Source organism: Armigeres subalbatus, chromosome 3 (genome assembly GCF_024139115.2).
Source record: "Armigeres subalbatus isolate Guangzhou_Male chromosome 3, GZ_Asu_2, whole genome shotgun sequence".
In the NCBI taxonomy this organism is placed as follows: Eukaryota; Metazoa; Arthropoda; class Insecta; order Diptera; family Culicidae; genus Armigeres; species Armigeres subalbatus.
This window is the reverse complement of record NC_085141.1, coordinates 254,294,136-254,300,206: the sequence shown is the minus strand read 5'-3', so window position 1 is coordinate 254,300,206 and position 6,071 is coordinate 254,294,136.

Here is a 6,071-nt window from a genome sequence, read left to right as displayed (position 1 = left end):
CCAAATGTCCTATTCGGTCAAATGTCCTATTCAGCCAAATGACCTTCTCGGCCAAATTACCTTCTCGACCCAATGACCTTCTCGGCCAAATACCCTATTCGGTCATATGACCTTTCGACCGAATGACCTATTCGGCCGGATGACCCGTGCGGCCAAATGATTTTCGGCCTAACGGTTTCTTCGGCCAAATGGCTTTCGGCCAAACGACCATTTCCTTCTTATTGGCATTACATCCCCCACTAGGACATTGCCGTCTCGCTGCTTAGTGTTCATTCAGCACTTCCACAGTTATTAAACTGCGAGGTTTCTAAGCTACCATTTTTGCATTCGTATATCATGAGGCTAACACGATGATACTTTTATGCCCAGGGTAGTCGAGTCAATTTTCAAACCGAAGATTGCCTAAACCGGCACCGGGAATCGAACCCAGTCACCCTCAGCATGGTCTTACTTCATACATGTAAAAAAAAATTAATGTTAATTATTATTAAGATTTCTAATACTTTTTTGGCAAAGCAGGCGCTTAATGATATGTATAAGAAAAAACTTATACATCGCATTAGTCACATACATTCCGAAACTTTTCATTAACTTATGAATGTTATTAGCTTTTTGATATGCGATCATTCATTAGGTGGCATAATGAAGAGTATAAGTATTTTCGAGTGGTTTTTTGCCATAACATATAACGTTATTTTTTTACGTGTAGCCGCGCATCTTACCACTAGGCTAAGGAGGGATAATTTGGCTATGAAACCTTACAATCAAAGGAAGTACTTATTAAACACTTGCGAGACGGCTTAATGAAGAAGGGAGAAATTCGAGTTGCACTTATACACTGAGAATACGTAGAATGTTGGACAGGATTAAACTTCAATCAAACTCTTCCCTCTAAAAGAGGGAGGGTCATACTGAGGATTTAACCGTCTACTTGCTGGAACTGCTATTTCCCTTGGTCACAGTTGAAACCGCTTGCATTTTAGTTGAAAGTTGACCGAAACCGGGCTTTTTGAAGTTGTCAAGATTCGTCCCGGCAGTTTGATGGTTAAGAACATTTTAAAAAGGAAGAAAGCAAAAGAAATTGTTCACGAGCAATGAATATTTTCAAAGAAGGGGTCATCTATGGAAAAACTGAGTATTTTTCCCAAAAATGATCCCTTATTTAGAAATCTTTAAAATTGTTTAAAAATGCATCTTCAACATTTATTTATTTATTTATTTATTTTATTTATTAATAGGGTCAATCACTACAATCACTACCATATGCCCCGATTCCCGGCTCACTGCACAGAAAACTAAGGATTTATACTTTTTGGAAGCCGTAGGTTTATGGTTGATTATTTTTAAAAAGTCTCCCATTTATTTCGCACAATACTCAATATTTTTCAACCATTTATTTCACTCCTAACTGGTCCAATTATAGAAAATAAAAATGTAGATTCCGAATATTCGCTCTTCGTTGCAACACCACTGAGCCGGAGTAAGTCTTTCTACTTTTACAAAACGGTGTCATTATATAAACACCTACCTGAAAATTGTCACAGTTCTCGATACAATAATCGCTTGAAGCTGTTAATCGCCACACAATAATTCTAAACTCACGCACTTTAATCTTTTTCTATTTGTTTGTTTCATTAGAACTAATATAAACATATTAGAATACATTTAAAAATGTATCCTAAAACCGAACAAAAATTCACCTCGGCCTAAGAACTTCTAGCAGGGTTGCCACATTTAAATCTGTATATTTTCTCCAAGAAATCTTCTTCATATCTGTATCTCAGGCCAAAAATCTGTATCGAAAATCTGTATCCTCTAAACCCAATCAAAAATGTTTTGAGTAAACTTTGTTTTGAAAAGATGTAAATTCAATAATATGTTAATAGAATCTGTCAAAAGTCCGTCATTAACTGTTGTCTCCATATACGCAACAGCTTTAGTGGACCAACCACATTGCTTAGTCACACTAAGCCCACTAAACAGAACTACTGAATAATTGTTTCTGGATATGTGAAAAAGGCTAGATCTGATTCTCTTTTATTATTGCTTGACCTTTTCTGAGACCCTGTAATCAAATATTGTCTGAATATTTTTTACGGTGCATAGTCTGGTTTCAAAATCATTGATTCGCATAAACTGTTAATAAAAAAGTAAAAACTAGAGTCAACATGTTCTTTCTCTTTAAATTAAGATTTTGCTAACTTGAGAATAGCTTTAATAATATCACTTTGGCGAAGAATATAAATTTATAATCCTCAAACCTCATAGAAAACAAATATTTATTAATAGTAATTATTTATATACGTACTTAACTCTTCAGGAAATCTGTAAAATCTGTAATTTAGCTGAAAATCTGTATATCTATATATACAGATTCTTGGTCACCGCTCTACCCCAAAAATCTGTAAAATACAGAATAATCTGTATATGTGGCAACCCTGCTTCTAGGCGCACCGTGCTACCAGAAGGCCAGGAGTCTTTTTTAGTATGAACAAAATCCTTCAACGTTCATAGGAAAACTATCTAATTAGTTGACCGTATCATGTTATTTGTAATTCTCTCGATTTCAAAAAGTGACAAAAATATAGTTTTTAAGCGTTTGGAAGTAATTTGGATGAGTGATTATATCTTTTCAACCAAATAAAAATTATTATAAATAATACCATCTGGCATCATGTCATCGTTGAACGTGCTTATTTTTGTTTACGTCGCATTTTCTACCGTCCCGAGAGAGAATGAGAGTAAGGTGTTGAGAGATTGAGCGAAATTTTGCTTAGGCCGGGAACCGGTTTCGAAGTGGGCCGGAAATGAAATCGCTATGACTGAAATTAGTGCTGGACCTCGTTAATTTAACTCAAATAAAAGGTTTTTCATACAATGCTTACCAAGAAAAGCTATTTTTAAGCAGAAGTGAACCCCATTGCAGTATTGCACGGCACATGAAATTTAGGAAAAGTTGCTTCTGTCATAAATATTAATCAAATAATGCAGTCGCATGCATGTTAGGCCGGGAATGGGGTAAGAAACCCATATTACCATATAGCAACACAAATAATCACATATTGATTTTCAATGCTTTTGCTACTATACAACGTCTAATACCAATAGCTACATACTGAATAAGTTATTTATATTCCGCTTAAAAAAAAGCTTCTTTCGCACCTTTGATTTCTAGGTAAATCGTTCCTAATTTCTATAGCTCGTAGGCGGAGAACGAGTATATCTGAAAAAATCTCGAAGATAAATTTGAGGGTTGTTAATAATTTTGTATGTTTGGATACAGGTTCTGGACTTTAAATGATTTGTAAATCAGTTCCAAGAAAAGCCGTTCTATAATATACGCACCATAGCAATATAGGTAGAATACGGCATTGGCAGGGTGCGACAGTTGTTGGCACCCCTCAAGAATATTTGAATTTTCCAGCAAACATACACTATTTATGAACATAATTTTCATCCAATTACACAGACTCAAGTCTAGGCTTTCATTTGAATAAGTTGTTTGTGCAAAAGTAGCAATCTTTGAGGAATTAATCACCGAAACAAATAAGCATCTGCGAAATCCTTGCCATTATTGCATTGCCAAAGAAAGCAGCACACGAATAGCAAACTGTTACTTACTTTTTTGGATCGCCTGTTTCTCCTCTTTATTGTGTATGGCACGACAAATTAAGTATGCAAATCACTTTTTACACTTTATCGACACTTGATTATCACCACAAAGAGCAAATTTATGCAATTTTTGCTCTATGTTTCACTAAATAAAATCAGGACTGTTCGTTTTCTTTGACAGTAGCACACTTCGAAATACAGCGAGAGAAGGTGTTTGTGGGCATATCAAACACACGCTAAAAAGATACCACGCTCAATTATATGTGATTTGAAAACTACGAACAAAAATATCCGGCGTTGGCATTTATTTTAAAATTGTGGTAAAATACAAATGCTTCTATTCAGATTTTTACGTAGACCGTGAATCATATTAAAAGTGATTGCCACACCGCACCACAGTATTTTTTACATTTTGTGGCTGACAGGACTGACAGGACAAATTCAATTCTTTTCCAAGCTCATCAAAAAATCCATAACCATGCCCGTTCCTACATAGCGCATTTCAAATCCATAATTAATTGCCTAATTTTAGGGTATTGTCTATTATTCAATTGTGAAACGTAGTGTATGAATGGGGTGGCTACAGCTGATGGATAGGACAGTGCTGCCCATTATCTAACATATGAAGACTCACGAGTTCGACTATATTGTTAATATACTATACTAGCAGAACCGACGAACCTCGTTTCACCTAAAATTGATTAATTCTATATTTTTTACATTTGCAATTTATTTAAAAGGTTAAGTATTCTATATTTGCAAATTAGGATTCCATTTTCTAGATTAAAGCAGCATTTTATACTTTATTTGTATGGAAATCCCCTTTTCTAGAAGAGGAAGGGGTCTAAAACCTTCATAAGAACCTTCCCAATTCCCAAAAACCTCTACATACAAATGTTCATTCCGATCGGTTCAGTAGTTTCCAAGTCTATAAAAGCAGACAGATAAAAATTCATTCTTATATGTTTACATTTGGTTCTACGTAGTTTACGTCGAGAGGTCGTGCCTTATACACAACCCCCATGATTTTTTTTTTACGAGACAACCATATCATGTAAGGACCTTGTTTATTTGAAACTGGTTGATAGACTTTTGATTACGTGTGTAGACTCTAAGGCATTATTTACATACTTCAAGGATTTCTTGAATAACCATAGACAAAAGCTGTAAATCTCGGCAGCGAACAAAAATTATATAAGTCTTCAAAATGGCCAAAATTATTCAAATAGGTTGAAAACTGTAAAAGTTATGAAAATTTCAATATCTGGGTACTCGGGAACCCTCTTTGCCTTTGGGTTAACTTTGATTTTCAATGTGTTTAAATGCTTTTGCCTATCTGTCTACATGACATAAAACTGTTGTCAAGACTTAAAATTTATGTTTTGTTTTAAGCCAGTTTTGATAATTGATCCAAATTTGTGTGAAGCGAGATGAGCGTGCGGCTGATTAATATGAATGAATTTTCTACTGGAGGATGTAAACAACCAGTATATGGCACCAATACATTTCCAGTTTTCTTGTTCCATGTCTAGTTGCTGAATGGAGCAAACTCATTGCTGATAATAGAAATTGCTATGCCAATAGAAGAAACGATGACCTGTTACTTTAATATTGAATTTACTGAGTTTGTGGTAAAAGCTGTTATATTTAGCGAATACCAATAATCAAAGGAAGAGCATACAAATGTATACCAGTTGAGCTGTACCTGTGTTTTAGTGTAATTATTCATTATTTTTATATTTCAATTTGGCGAATGTCTTAGACTGCCAAAAATATGTATTTTCCCCTACACTGAATGTCAGAGTTTATTCGATTTAGCATTTCAGATATCGTGCCAGGGACTCCAGATATGTATAATTGACAGTCATCTGCATACAGGTGAAATATACAATGGGATAGATTAAATGGAAGATCATTAATGTACATTGAGAAAAGTAGCGGTCCGAGAATTGAACCTTGTGGCACCCCGCTCAGAACAGGAGTTAGTTCAGATTGTTGGTTGTTGAAGTCAACGTATCGCAATCGGTCGGACAAATATGACTGAATTAATTTTACGAAGAATTGATCTAAATATAGAAGTTATATTTTAACTTGTTACACAATTGTCTATGATCAATAAAATCGAATGCTTTACTGGAATCAAGAAGAACCAGTAAAGTGACTATTTTCTAGTCTAACGCTTCTCTAATCTCGTTTTCTATTTTAATAAGGAAGATTATGGTGCTGCATGATTTCCTATATCAAGACTGGAAAGGACATAACAGATCAATGTGTGTCAAGTAGTCATTCAGTTGCTGAGAGAGTAATGGTTCGAATATAAAGCGCACAAAGAACACTAATCAGACGATAGTCAATCTTACCTATTGGAATTATTTTTGCGATTTTCCAATCAAGTGGAAAATCTGAGTAAGATACAACATTTAAAGATATCCCGAATGCATGAGAGAGTAACACTTAAA